The 13,118-nt window shown below is 38.2% G+C and overlaps 1 protein-coding gene across 3 annotated transcripts in view; it reads right to left on the reverse strand.

Moving 5' to 3' along the window:
* Positions 1-13,118, reverse strand: part of SCEL (sciellin) — a 137,434-nt gene that overhangs the window by 67,289 nt on the left and 57,027 nt on the right. Inside the window, exon 1 of one of the 3 annotated variants that reach the window (XM_064408493.1) lies at positions 96-250. The exons of the other annotated variants lie outside the window; for them this stretch is intronic. The gene's annotated coding sequence lies outside the window, so the exon portion shown is untranslated. Of the gene's footprint in view, positions 1-95; positions 251-13,118 lie in introns of those variants that run through there. 3 annotated transcript variants of the gene reach the window in all.

Consider the following 13,118-nt stretch of genomic DNA (forward strand, 5'->3'; position numbering starts at 1 on the left):
AACACTGCAAGTCAAGCACAGATGTTCTTTTTTATTTCAAATTAATTCCCATTTCAAGTTCCTTAGGTAAGCTTATTGCTGCAACACGGACTTACCAATTTTGGCACTGAAGACTGTAGCTCAGGAGAGCTTTCCAGATGCAAAAACTTCCACTGCTCACAACGCCTTTGAAGACTTGACTGCTGGATAGAGGATGCCTGATGTGCCTCCAGTTACGTCCAACAGCTAAAATCCCTTTTCCACCAAGACTCAAGTTTTCAGGCTAAAGCAGACTGGAAGTTTACCACTGCTGTTATCTGCTTTTGCTGGCTGGCAGTTGCTGTTGGTGACTGGAAGTGTTACTAGGAGTGGTTTTGGCTCTGAATAGGAGAGCTGTGAGTCAACATGTGGGATAACTCCAGACATGCCCAGCTTTCCTCCTGCTCTGTAAACACAGTGATCTGATACAGAAATCTGACTTTAAAGCACTTCAGATGCATTAAGTGTATCTCTGCCTTTCTGACACATAAAGACTGGCTTCATACTCAGCCCAACAGTCATGTGGCACAGGTTCTTTTTTGAGGCACTTGAAATTGCAATGACTTCCTTGCCTGCAAGGTCAAGCATGAGTGATAAGCATCAAAAGTGAGATCCTGGCTGCTCTAAAGCCAGGAGAAAAATCCCATTGATCTCCACAGAATAATTGCATTGCCTCAAGACTCTGCAGATCACTTTGGAGGAGACTCCCCACAGAACCCATTTTTTTCCTTTCCATTGTACTGTTCTGGACACTTCTTTAAATCTCTTCCATCTGGAGCCAGTATTTTCTACCAGAAAACCTCTCATGACAAATTTCCCTGTCCTGTTTCCTCAAACTGGCTGTTTTGTATTCTTGTTTGCTTTGATCAAGTGAAATTCCAGCTAACACTGTTATCTGGAATATTTACACACACTATTTTTTTTTCCTAGATGAGTAGCTGTGTTAAAGCAAGAACATTCAGATGAGCTCTCTAGAGTATGTCTTTATGCTACACATCAGGAGGATAACAATTGCTTTCCTGGGTTTAATATCACACATACCACACAAGTCTTGGCAGTGTAGAATATCTTCTCCAGACAGACTGGATTTGAAGCAGGTGACCCTCAGTAAGCTCTATTTATTCATTGAAGCTACTAATTGACACAGTAAAAATGGAATTTCATATATGGAATGTTAAACAAATATAAATATATACAGTAGATAAACTGCTACTGTGCTTTTGCAGGGGAGGGCATCAGGAATTTGTGTTTCAAATGTTTAGAAATAAGATGGTCATAGACAGAAACAGACATACATGGCTATCTTCTTTGCAGTCTCTGCCTAATCCTGCTATCTCAAATAAGCAGAACAAACGGATATAAACACAGTTTTCAAAATGTCTATTAAGAAAATTCAAGGAGAAAAGAAGACAGAAAGAAATAAGAAGACTGACTCCAGTGAAGTCAGGATTCCTCCAGGAGTGGCTACTTATATCACCTACTTATCCACGTATGAATCTGTGCATTTTTGTCCCTAAAATATTTTAGGATTAAAAAGAACCCTTTGATCTTTACTCTGACATCCTGTAAAGGCCATTGACATCCTGTAAAGGCCAGAGAACTGCTCTAAGTTTTGTTTATATTAGAATGCATTTTTGTAAGATAAAGTGGATAATATAATTTATCAGCCACTGTAGTATACATTTATCACAGATAGCAGAAAACTGGATCCTTGCAGTGATGTTAAATCTGCAAACCAGATATTTGCAGCATCCATATACAAGGCATAAAAAAATTTGTTCATTACTCAAATTAGGCCATCAAACTGGCAGGGCATGAAAGAACTCTCAAATGGTTCTCAGATAATTTTCCATCATCCCTTAACACTGTAAAATTTATTTGCCATTGGATCTTTGAGTAAACAGCTATAGGTTAATCTCTCCCTTAGCCAACAAAATGTTTGACAGAACTTGATTAAAATGTAAGCAAGCATCTTAGATGCAGAGCTGCTTGTAAGGCATATTTAGAAGTTGAAGATTTACCTAAAGCAAAAAGTAGTTTATCTGTGTGGCTTGCTTAGCTTTTGGATGCTGATCTCCCTCTTGGTAACTAAAATGTACTGAAAGAATTGGTTATGGGCTCTGAATACACAGGTGTGCACATGCATGAACATACTCGTGTTTAATTGTCTCTGCATCAAATTTCTCTTAGGAGTCTCGGATATCATAAGCTGTAATGATATTATACAACCAAATAGACCAGTATCTGACAATACGCAGTGAACAGCACTGAAAATACCATTTATATAATAATACATTAGGTTGATACAACCCTTTCCTATTGAACTAGTTCATAACTGAATATTTCTTAGAATATTTAGCATATGCCATCATAACATCACAGTGAATCATTAAGTAGCAGCCCTAACAGCATTTTAATATGACAAGAGTGTATTTAATGTCAGTCAACAATGAGTGTAACTCTAAAACTATACACTGTCTGTGAGTCTGTGTTTCTTGGATAGTAATTCAGGACGTGTTAATTTTATAATGTCAGTCCTCTGTCACCCCATCAAAACCTTTGACTCAGTGCCCCGTGCAAAATGGCACAAGTTCAAGAGCATATCAAGGAGTGGAGAGCTTAAAGCACACACAGTCACTTACAAGTATTATCATGCACTCAGAATAATTGCTACTAAAAAAAGTCAGGGTCTATCAGGCAACATTTTAATCTTAATTCAAAGTAACTACATCTTATTACGTCCCTCTCTGCAGTTTCTAACTGGAGATCCTTAAAAATATTTTCCTTTCCAGCTGAAATTACAGGAACTATTGAGGAATTCTCATTGACTGGTGCTTCCTCAAAGTACAGGAAATCAGAACAGACTTTCAGTTACAAGTAGACACAACTCCTCTTTCATTGTTAATTTAGATTAATTCATTTAGATGGTTTTTAGATTAACAATCCAAAACCAAGCTGAATTTTGACTGATAGCATATCTTCTCATATCTGTGCTTTAAATAGAAGCCTATTTGGCACATGAAAAAGGAAATCTTGTCTTACTACACACAATATATAGAAGTATAACTTGTATTTTAAGAATTCAGTTCATAGTATTTTGTGTTAACTGTCCTGTACTGTACCTTCTATCACTCCAGAGAAGACAAATAATAAAAATGCACATTGTATATAATTTGAAATCAACTGCTTTTGGTCTTGAATAAAGAAATCACAAAAATCATGTCATCCATTACAATGCTGTATGGACACATGAAACTTTAAAGAAAAAAAATTGAAAACACCCAGAGGTACAATTGTTTCATTCCTAGAAGGTAGCTCAGCAAATCTGTTCTTCAGAACTGAAATGACACAAATTCTAAACATCCTGAAGTATTCCAAGACATAGAGGACAAATGCCAGTCTTAAAGACGGCAAGAAATTCTTATAAAATCCGCTGTGAACACATCCAGGCCTGGTAGCTAAACCAGAAGGAAATATAACATATTTACTCCCAGTGCTCTCACAGGGCCTTGCTCAGAGTCATAACAGTGAGAAGCAAAGCTGTGCATCACTCTTCTCATTAATTAACCTGTTTCTTTCTAGAGGTGTGACGTAAGAAAAAATAAAATTATGGAGACATAAACTGTCAGCAGGTCTCTGAGCTGCACTGTGCAGAGGGATCCATGGGAAAGCCCGGGTAGCAGGGAGCAATGCCTGTCTCTTGCTGTGCCAGAGGAGCGCACGCAGGCGAGCAGACAAAGAAGTCAGCTGGTCACTTCAGCTTCACAGAAACGGTGATCTCACCCTCTCCTCCCACGAGGACACAGAAAAGAGCTGCTACAATTTGACTGATTGGTTTTATTTTATTACCTACTCTCCTGATATTTAAGAGAAGTTCACGCCCAGTTCTTGATCACTTAAATTAATTTTGAATTATTGAATGCAAGCCAGGTGATGATGACAGAGCTTGGGATTTTCATCTCCCTATATGAAAAGGAAAACAGTGCTGGACAATTACACCAGCGCTTTTTAGCAAGGCATTAATAAATCTTGTGGAGATTACTGATACTGATGATTACTCACAAGCAATACTTGAGAGCTCAAGTTCCTGAAAAGAACTAGGTGCCTAAAATATGTATTTCAATTATTATTTGTATATTGAGAATGTCTGCCTTCTCTGTACTGATGACACTAATTCATGAATTATAGAAATACTATGGAAATGCTTTGCTTGACTCAATTTTATGTTTGTACAAAAGTAGTATGAGTATGAACGGAATCAGCTTCATTTTGAGAAACTTTTTCTCATTTATAGATGCCTAGGTTTATTCATTATCATTTAATAGAAGAGTTTAAATTTGTCTCATAAGTAACAAAAAATATTGGTAAAAAAATGCTGCTTCTCACTGCCATGGAAAATAGTGACACTATTTTAATGGATAGACTGATTATCTACAGAACTGAAAAATGGATAGTAAAAAAAATCTACATGCCCAAATTGTATACAAGTGACTGAACTATTTCAGAACTGTGCCACCTGAACTACCTTGTCATTTTGCACACTGGCAAAATGCTGAAAAAAACCACATTTAATATAGTTTGGCTCTTATGACTCTTCCTTGCTTTGCGGTCTGAATGTTCTGCAACCCTGCTTTTCTATTTCTTTAAACAGAAGCTGCCGCTTTGATAATCTCTAGCATGTGCCAAGACACAAGACAGATGCTCCAATGGTGCAGTTGTGCATCCTCAGAAGGAAACTTAATACTGGAGAAAAAATTACCTCTGCACTCGAGATTAAAGGCAGGATTTACTCTTTCTTTGGTTATTCTCCTCCTGCAGGCAAAGTGTAACTGCCTCTGCAAATGGCCAGGAGATTCTCCCTTTTCTCAGCAGCAGTGAATAGCAGCTTGGGCTGGATTGCCCAGATTTGCAAATACAGGACACCACCTACAAACTGCTCTCAGGAATGCAAAATGTGCAATGAAACATGTGGCAACACTGAATGATTAATAAATACATCGCAGATGGAAAATGGTTACACAACTAAGTGGTAAAATGGCCAGCTTAATAGAAGGACAGATTATAGAATGCCTTCAATTAAAAAAATTTAAAGGAAGGAAAGAAGGGAGGAAGCGAAAGAGGGAGAAAGGGAATAGAAGGGAAGGGAAGTGGAAGAAAGTATTTTAAAAAGGGAGAGGGATGGTGGAAAGACTTTGATTTTTTTATATATAGAGTTTTATATCTTTTTTTAAAATTTCCTGATGAGTTGCATGAGTGAATAAAAAGATTATATTAGAGCATCACAGAAGTTCTATAAAACAGCCTTCACAATTTATATATGCTGAGTTTATTTTTGTTTTAACAGTTTTTTTAATAGAAATCTGTGTTCCATCTCTTTTCCATCCCCTAAAGATTTTCTGACATAATCACCAGGACTAACCATTCAGAATAACTCGGTCATGTTCTTCTGCCAGATCAAGCCCAACTGTTCCAAATCAAGCAGGAACTCCGTGGTTTCAGTTAGACACTTCAAATATTTCCTTCTGAAAATAAACATTATCCCTTATTTCCTATGATCAGATGAGAAGAGCCACATCTTAAAAGAGTCTTGAAATTTCTGAGATACCAAAATAGTGATGTTTATTGGTCCAAGTAAATCCCCTGTAACTAATTATCCAGAGTTAATTGTTTAAATACAATCATAGATTTATAACAGAAATAACATTTATTGATACACCCATTTTGCTGTTACATTTCAGTACCAAATAAATGACTCTCTCCAATGACCAGGTATGCAATCTCTTTCAGAAAGGAACAAGATGAAAAATAAACCCATTCACTTTTTAATAGGGCTCTGTCATCTTTCTTCTAAATCTCAGAGGTATTTATGCTTATACAAGAGTCAGTTACAGTTCATCATGTTGCTCCAGCTCTACATTTGTAGCAGCACAATGCCATTAGTCATTTCCAGAACCAAAGCTATTAGAGATTGAAGTGACCTTTTAATGTCATCACATCCTATCCTGATTCCTACTATCCATGGCAACAGACTAATGTCAAACACACAATTATGACTTCACTGCAAAGTGTAGCAACAGAGAACCTGATTTCCAGTTTTAAGCTAAATTTCAGAAGTCCAAGGCTTTTGCCATCCAAATTAGTGAAAGTTATTTGTATTCCATTTGTAAGTTGTTCAATAGTCAAGGTATTTCTGACCATCCATCTCACACTGGTACCTAAATAAAAAACTGATTATTTTTGGCAGAGGAGAGAAAATTAAAATGGCCACATCATGCAGAAATTGGTGTTTGATCCAGGAATATTTCAAACAAATGACAGCTTTTTTATAATGTGGGGTGGACTTGTTTTTCTGTCTTTCTTGCCCCAATCAAAGCATGAAGGCTCCTGTATTGCAGGGGTGGAGTATGTACAGGCCCATATCCATTTTATATAATATGGACTCCAGTGCAAAGCAGTTCACAGTTACATCCCCCATCCCCTGGCTGGAACCACCCTGCTCCACATCAGACTAAAATAACACATCTGCAATACAAGGTGCTGGAACCTGGAATAAACACAAGGTTCACCAATGTTGTAGTGTAAATACACTTTTGGACATGAGCAGTTTCTATCTGCTGCATGTATCTGGGTGTGCATGTACCTGAAATGCATCGCTGAGTGAAGGTATTGCAGCTTGCTTTAGCCTAATTGCAATGCAATGCAGTTTTAATGTAGCACCACACTTATGGGAATTGGCCCTTCCTTGGAGGTGGGAATACTCACCCTGGGTCACTGCCATGCTAACACACATCTACTGCTTGTAGAACCAGAGCTGATATGCATACAGGGGTGTTTACTGGGCCATACCTGCTCATTCCAAGTGCACTGTGCTTCACTGAAACTCACTGGAGAGTTTGCTTGGTATAAACATGATACCTTAACATAATAGAAACAATAATCAAGCCTCCTTTATTTGTGGTTAATGACATTCCTGCAGCAAAATTGCTTGGCTTGCAAGAGTTTGAACAGCAAGAGTAATCACATCAAGATAATTTATCAAGAACTGAGGCGTGTGACTCGATTTTGTAGCTGGACCTCCATCTCTAATGGGATTTAAAGGACATTTCAGAAATAATTAAAACCCTCACAATTATCATAGAGAGTTGGAGTCCTATGACATCTCACCTCTGATATAAACCCACAGGCTATTGCAGCTAGAGACCTATGGTAATATAGCACTAGGTAAGTGCAAAGTGCTTAAAAATGTACTCAGACAAGGTCATGTGTGAAAGGGAAATTATTTTGTAATGAAGAAGATTCATTTTCCACTGACATTCCAGCAATCAAACAGAACAAAAGAGATATATTCTTAATTTGTCTCTATTCAGATGAATTCATACTGAAATAAAAAAGATACCCTTAATTTCTCTTCAAAAGGACTGAACAGGACTACATAAGGGCTTACTTAAAGAGTTGGCTCAGAGCTTTGTAAAATGCAGTGTTGGGAAACTGAGCATCTGTGGTTTTATATTTCAGGGATGATGCAAGGTTTTTCAACCTTTAAATTACAGCTTGTGCAAGCAATACTCTGTTATTTAACAGATTTGCAGATGTGTCCATCTGCAAGGTAATGGGCATTGCATTTCTGTCATTCAAAAGGCTGCAATTCAAAATAAATCAAAGAATGAATTAATCCAATCCTCTCCTTCTCTAAAAGCTTCTAAACACTACTTTGAGGGATTCTAGCAGAGACTATAATAGATTTGTATTAAAGAGTTATATCTTTGAAGATTTTACAGAGAAAAGAAAGAATTTTCCATGGAAGGAAGGAAGGAAGGAAGGAAGGAAGGAAGGAAGGAAGGAAGGAAGGAAGGAAGGAAGGAAGGAAGGAAGGAAGGAAGGAAGGAAGGAAGGAAGGAAGGAAGGAAGGAAGGAAGGAAGGAAGGAAGGAAGGAAGGAAGGAAGGAAGGAAGGAAGGAAGGAAGGAAGGAAGGAAGGAAGGAAGGAAGGAAGGAAGGAAGGAAGGAAGGAAGGAAGGAAGGAAGGAAGGAAGGAAGGAAGGAAGGAAGGAAGGAAGGAAGGAAGGAAGGAAGGAAGGAAGGAAGGAAGGAAGGAAGGAAGGAAGGAAGGAAGGAAGGAAGGAAGGATTTCTTTGACTATTGAACATAAGACAAATAGCTGCATAGGTTTATGACTAATAATATCTGCAGTGATGCAAGCTAAAATAACAGTTATTTCTCAGAAATAAAAGCTGAGTTCAATGAAAAGAAATAATGTTACATGTGTACAATCACTGGGAAACACCGAGTGGCATTTTCCCTTATGACCTTACATGACAGTGTAACATTCCAATGGAAAACACTGCCAAGTCTCAGTTCAGCATAAAAACACCACTGAGGAAAATACTGTGTAGCAAACAAACAGAAGTAAAAACTGTTTAAATTTAAAAATAGTCATGCTTGGAGCCACCAGTATCTCTGAAAGCCTGTTTATTCTGTAGCCTGAAATCTGACAGGCCCATGATGAATTAAATGTACTACAATTAAAAGAAGTGTTTGGGGCAAACTAGAAACGCTTTGTTTTCTTTTTCACACTAGGACTCAGCTGACTTACATACCACATCACAAGATGCAAGGATGTGGCAACTCTGCCCTTCTTGCTGTGTGACAAAAAGTTAAAAAAAAAAAAAAGCTACGATAAAATTAGAAATGGAAATCTTTGAAGCTTAATATTATGCAAGATATTCTGTAATAGAGGAATCTTTTGGTGTTTTTTTTTTTCACTTCAGTTTCATTATTTGAAGTTTGTGGCTGTCAGTTTACAGAAATAAATCTCAGAGAGTCAGATTTGTGTGGGACTTATGTGCTGCCTCAGCTCTCATAATGCTCTCTTTGCATTGGGTTGGAAATATCAGGCTGTTAACCTGCTTTTTCTGAAATAAATTAAACACTATCTTTTACAGGCAAGCATGTAAGATTTTACCAGATTGTCAAAGGTGTTAGTTGAAATGAATCTTCTAAAAATTAACCTCTTTGCTGTGCTGTGCTATTTTCCCTTCTGAAAAATTTTCAGACTCTGACCCGAGAAATTTTTGATTTCCCAAAAGGGACAGACAATAAAGACACTGTCTGTAAAAAAGATGTAACACTGTCCCTGTATAACAAAAGTCAGACTTCTCTCCCTTTTTCACAGTCAGGACAAGGATACTGAAGAAATATTTTTTTAAGGGGTCCCCCCTGTGCTTGTACTGCTACTGCCTGGGCTGGGAGCAGAGACATGAAGGTTTCCCACCAGCTCCAGAAAACTATGGATCCAGAAAGAGATCCAGTAAGATCTTAAAGAGAAATCCACCTGGTTATGTCTATACTGGCAGACCAACGCTGACATTGTGATTTTGCCTTCTCTGTTGTTAAAGAAGTGAAACAGTCCCTGGTATGAGGCCCTGGCCAGTTCCCAAACAAATCCTCAGCTTAGGCCCAGAGTTAGAAAAGCCATGCACTATTTCCCAATAGTTAGCTGGGATGTAGCAAACTTGTTTATGAGCCTTCAGTAGTAAGAACAAGACTAGTCCATGCCAGCTGGCCAGAGAGGATTGAAGCAAGGTTCCTGGCACTGCTGTATTTGCAAGCACAGGGATAGCCCTGTGTTGATGAGACAAAATCTGTGGTGTTTACTACTAGGAATGGGATGAAATCAGCACGACTCCCAGCATTAATAACACTTGTGGAAGAGCCAAGAGACCCAGAGAGCTGAAAAACAGCTTATATCCTGTAGAACAGTTATGTTGATCTGAGTAGGGAGGAAAGCAGATGGAGTGAATGGATGTGCTGTTCAGAGGAGAGAGGGGAAATAGGCTCCTCCCATCACATTTTTGACATTAAAAGTCCAGTGATTTTCTTTTTGATATTACTCAGTGTTTGCAGATGTGTTCAATATGTTCAGGATTCAAGATTTTTTGTGTTCTTTGTATCTTGGTCAACTATATTTCATGGCTTTGGGAGCTGTTGGCATTGCAGAAAACCAAGAGGGGCTTTCCATGTCATGGGCTTTTGTTATAAATTCAAAATGCTGAGTAAACTCCCTCAAATTTGACAATTCTTTTAGACAAACCATTGTGAGGTATAAAAGGCTAATCAAGCTGAATGGAAAGGAATAAGTGCACATCTTCTAAATCACCATGCTTTATAATCTTTTCAAATGGATTTTCTATGTGTAGACAGCTGACCATCAAGTTCAGTAGCAAAAATAAGCCCTCTGTATTAATTTGAATTATCTGGTAAGCTTCACTGCCTCTGCAGTAAGAAGTCAGATAAAATCCCAAGATGTCAGGTTGACAAATTTTAATAATTGCTTTGTGTTGGAGGAGGGAGTGGTAATTTCATATCATTACCCCTTTTTGAGATTATCCAATTGCCAAGGTTAAAAACTTGTTTCTATCACCTTTAAAATTACTTTGAAATAAATAAGAATTATTACAATGGCACTTGTAAATGAAAAAAGCCTCATTTAGACTCACTTTAGACTTTTAAATTTCTTTCCTTTATCATTCTTAATACAACAAAGTCAAAAGAGGCTATTAAACACTACCCCTTCTTTAGGAATTCATTAAGATAGATTAAATGCTAGGTTTTGACTATCTCATTTAATTAGAAGATAAATTTAGTTTTAGTACATGGAACCACTAAAGCATATTAACAGCTGTTTTAGATAGGTGTTAATTTAAACCCCAAACCAGCAAAGATTTTGCATGTCCCTGAGTTCAAAATGATGTGGATATTTTCCTTTTACATAGAGTGAGCTGAATTGAATGTTGATTTTATCTGCCACCTACTTTTGCTGAAGTTTCATTTCCTGTATGAACCTGTTCTGCAATGGCATTTTCACTGATAAATAACACACTAGATTCTAATGAAAGACAGGAGATCATCTTACAGCATTTCTTACTGCCTTTTAAAATACATGTTTCACCCCTTACCTCCTCACCACATCTTCATTAAACTGCCACACCCATATAAGAACTTATGACAACAACATATAGAATACACAAATTTAAGGAATGTAGGGGCGCCCAAGCAAATTTTGTTTCCAGCAAGAAACAAAAAGAAATTGACAATATAATAGAGATACCTTGAAAGTTTTGCTAAGATGGTCAGAGAAGAGAAAAGTCTGTGTCCTAATTTGCCAGTGCCACTTGATGTGGCAACTGCTGTCTAGGTGGCAGCACTGCTTTTGAACTCATCTCTACAGGAATGTCTTCCCACTGCACCACGGGGCAGAGCCAATCCTGACAAGCCTAAATCAGCTAATGATTTCACACCACAGGAAGCCAAGTTGTGGAATGATGACAGACTACAATGTGCCAAGTGCCACAGACACAGTGGAGATGTGCATGCGAAGAGAAAGAAGAACAGAGACTTCCTCCAGAGCTGATCCGTTTTCTTTCTACCTAAAAGGGCCTGGGGTGGAAGCAGTATTGGGAATGAATACGTGATTTTGTATTCAACACTGCAAGAGCAAGTCTGCTTTATGTACCCTGCCCCCAAAATCACACGAATTTGCCAATTGCCTTCTTGTTTGGTTTTAATTTGCGTTATGAAGATTGACCTAACATATATATATCCTAAGGGTCACACCAACCATAACCTGATACCTCCCATCTGCTTCACCTCCACAAAGATCCCAGTCCAGTACTTGATCTAAAAATAAGACAAACTGCAATAAAGTGAGGTTCCATAAAAATAGCAAACGGACTTTGCAATTTTTCTTTATGTACTCCAAAGGCAATGATTATGGTATTACCCACTCTGTGTCAAATTATACAAATATTAGGACACCAGGACCTGGGACTTACTCCACCTTTTGTCCTGAACCTGATGGAGGCTCAAATCCCCATCTCCCTTCTGTGAAAAGGTAATCTAACCATGGGGCTATAAGTCATGCAGACAAGTGAACAAATGGCAGAATTGAATAGTGCCACAGCTCCAGAAACAGAAGGAAGGAGGATCTGAACCCAAAGTAGCCTGGTAGAGAAAGGATTTATCTAGAATGTGGAGACGGTGGGGTTGAGCTCTCCATCAGCAGAGTAGTGATCTGAATCTTAGTTTTTCAATGCTTGAGCATGAGCTGAAATTATAAAGGAAAAAGCAAAGAGAACAACTCTGTGTTATTATTTCAACTTTCAAAATTAAGAGTGGGCCCACCCTAAAGGAAAAAAACCCTGTCTTCAGGAGGAGACTTTTACATCACAAGTAGAAAAAGGCTTTGTAAAAAGCAGCAAGGCACAGAAAGACTCACAGAGCATATTCTGTGCCAATTCAGATGCTGTACTTGGCTTGGTGGTGCCATTCCATGAAGTGCTAGCCAGCCTGGCTTTGAATGCCAGCTCAGTGCAGAGAACTACTATTACCCTTAGGAAAGGAATGGAAAATATACATCACCTTTGCATGGCTGCAAAGGCAACAAGGACCTCTTGAACCACAGTGCAATGAGGGAACTTTTTGTCCATTCTTTGCTCTCTGCTCCCTCCTACCTTTCCTTCAGCCAGGACACAAAGAAAATGCAGAGCCTTGTTGTTCCCCTCAAATCTGACTTGGTGAACCTTCTTTTGAGCACTTGGGGAACTTGTTCCATCCACAAAGCATGCAGACAACCCAAAGAGTTCTCACCACTCAGTTAATGTTTTTTCTTATCTAATTTCATCCTAGAATTTCTGCCTTTTAATGCACAGATATAATGTCCCTGGATAATAAAATCAGGGATATTATCAGCTATTTATTTTTATACTGGTATTAAAAAGGCATGTCCTGGGTCTGAATCTTAATGATTTCTCTACAAGTTTGGTATTTATATTCCATAGGCACATGGGAAAATATTGTAAATATTTATAGTACTCTGGATGTGGAGACTTGAAGATTAGCAGAAAGAAGGTTTCCACACTGCAGTGAAGACTGTGAACATTTGCTTTCCTAGATGAGATGTGCCTATTTTCACTTTGAAGGCTTGCCAGGTGGTAAGACTGAGTTAAAGTACCTGGCAAACATGAGTTCTGGGTACATCTGAGCTGTCAGTTGGGCCTGCTCCTGTTGCCCACGTGCACATGCTGGATCCTTCATGGAGAAAGT

The sequence above is a fragment of the Passer domesticus genome, chromosome 2, assembly GCF_036417665.1.
Source record: "Passer domesticus isolate bPasDom1 chromosome 2, bPasDom1.hap1, whole genome shotgun sequence".
In the NCBI taxonomy this organism is placed as follows: domain Eukaryota; kingdom Metazoa; phylum Chordata; class Aves; order Passeriformes; family Passeridae; genus Passer; species Passer domesticus.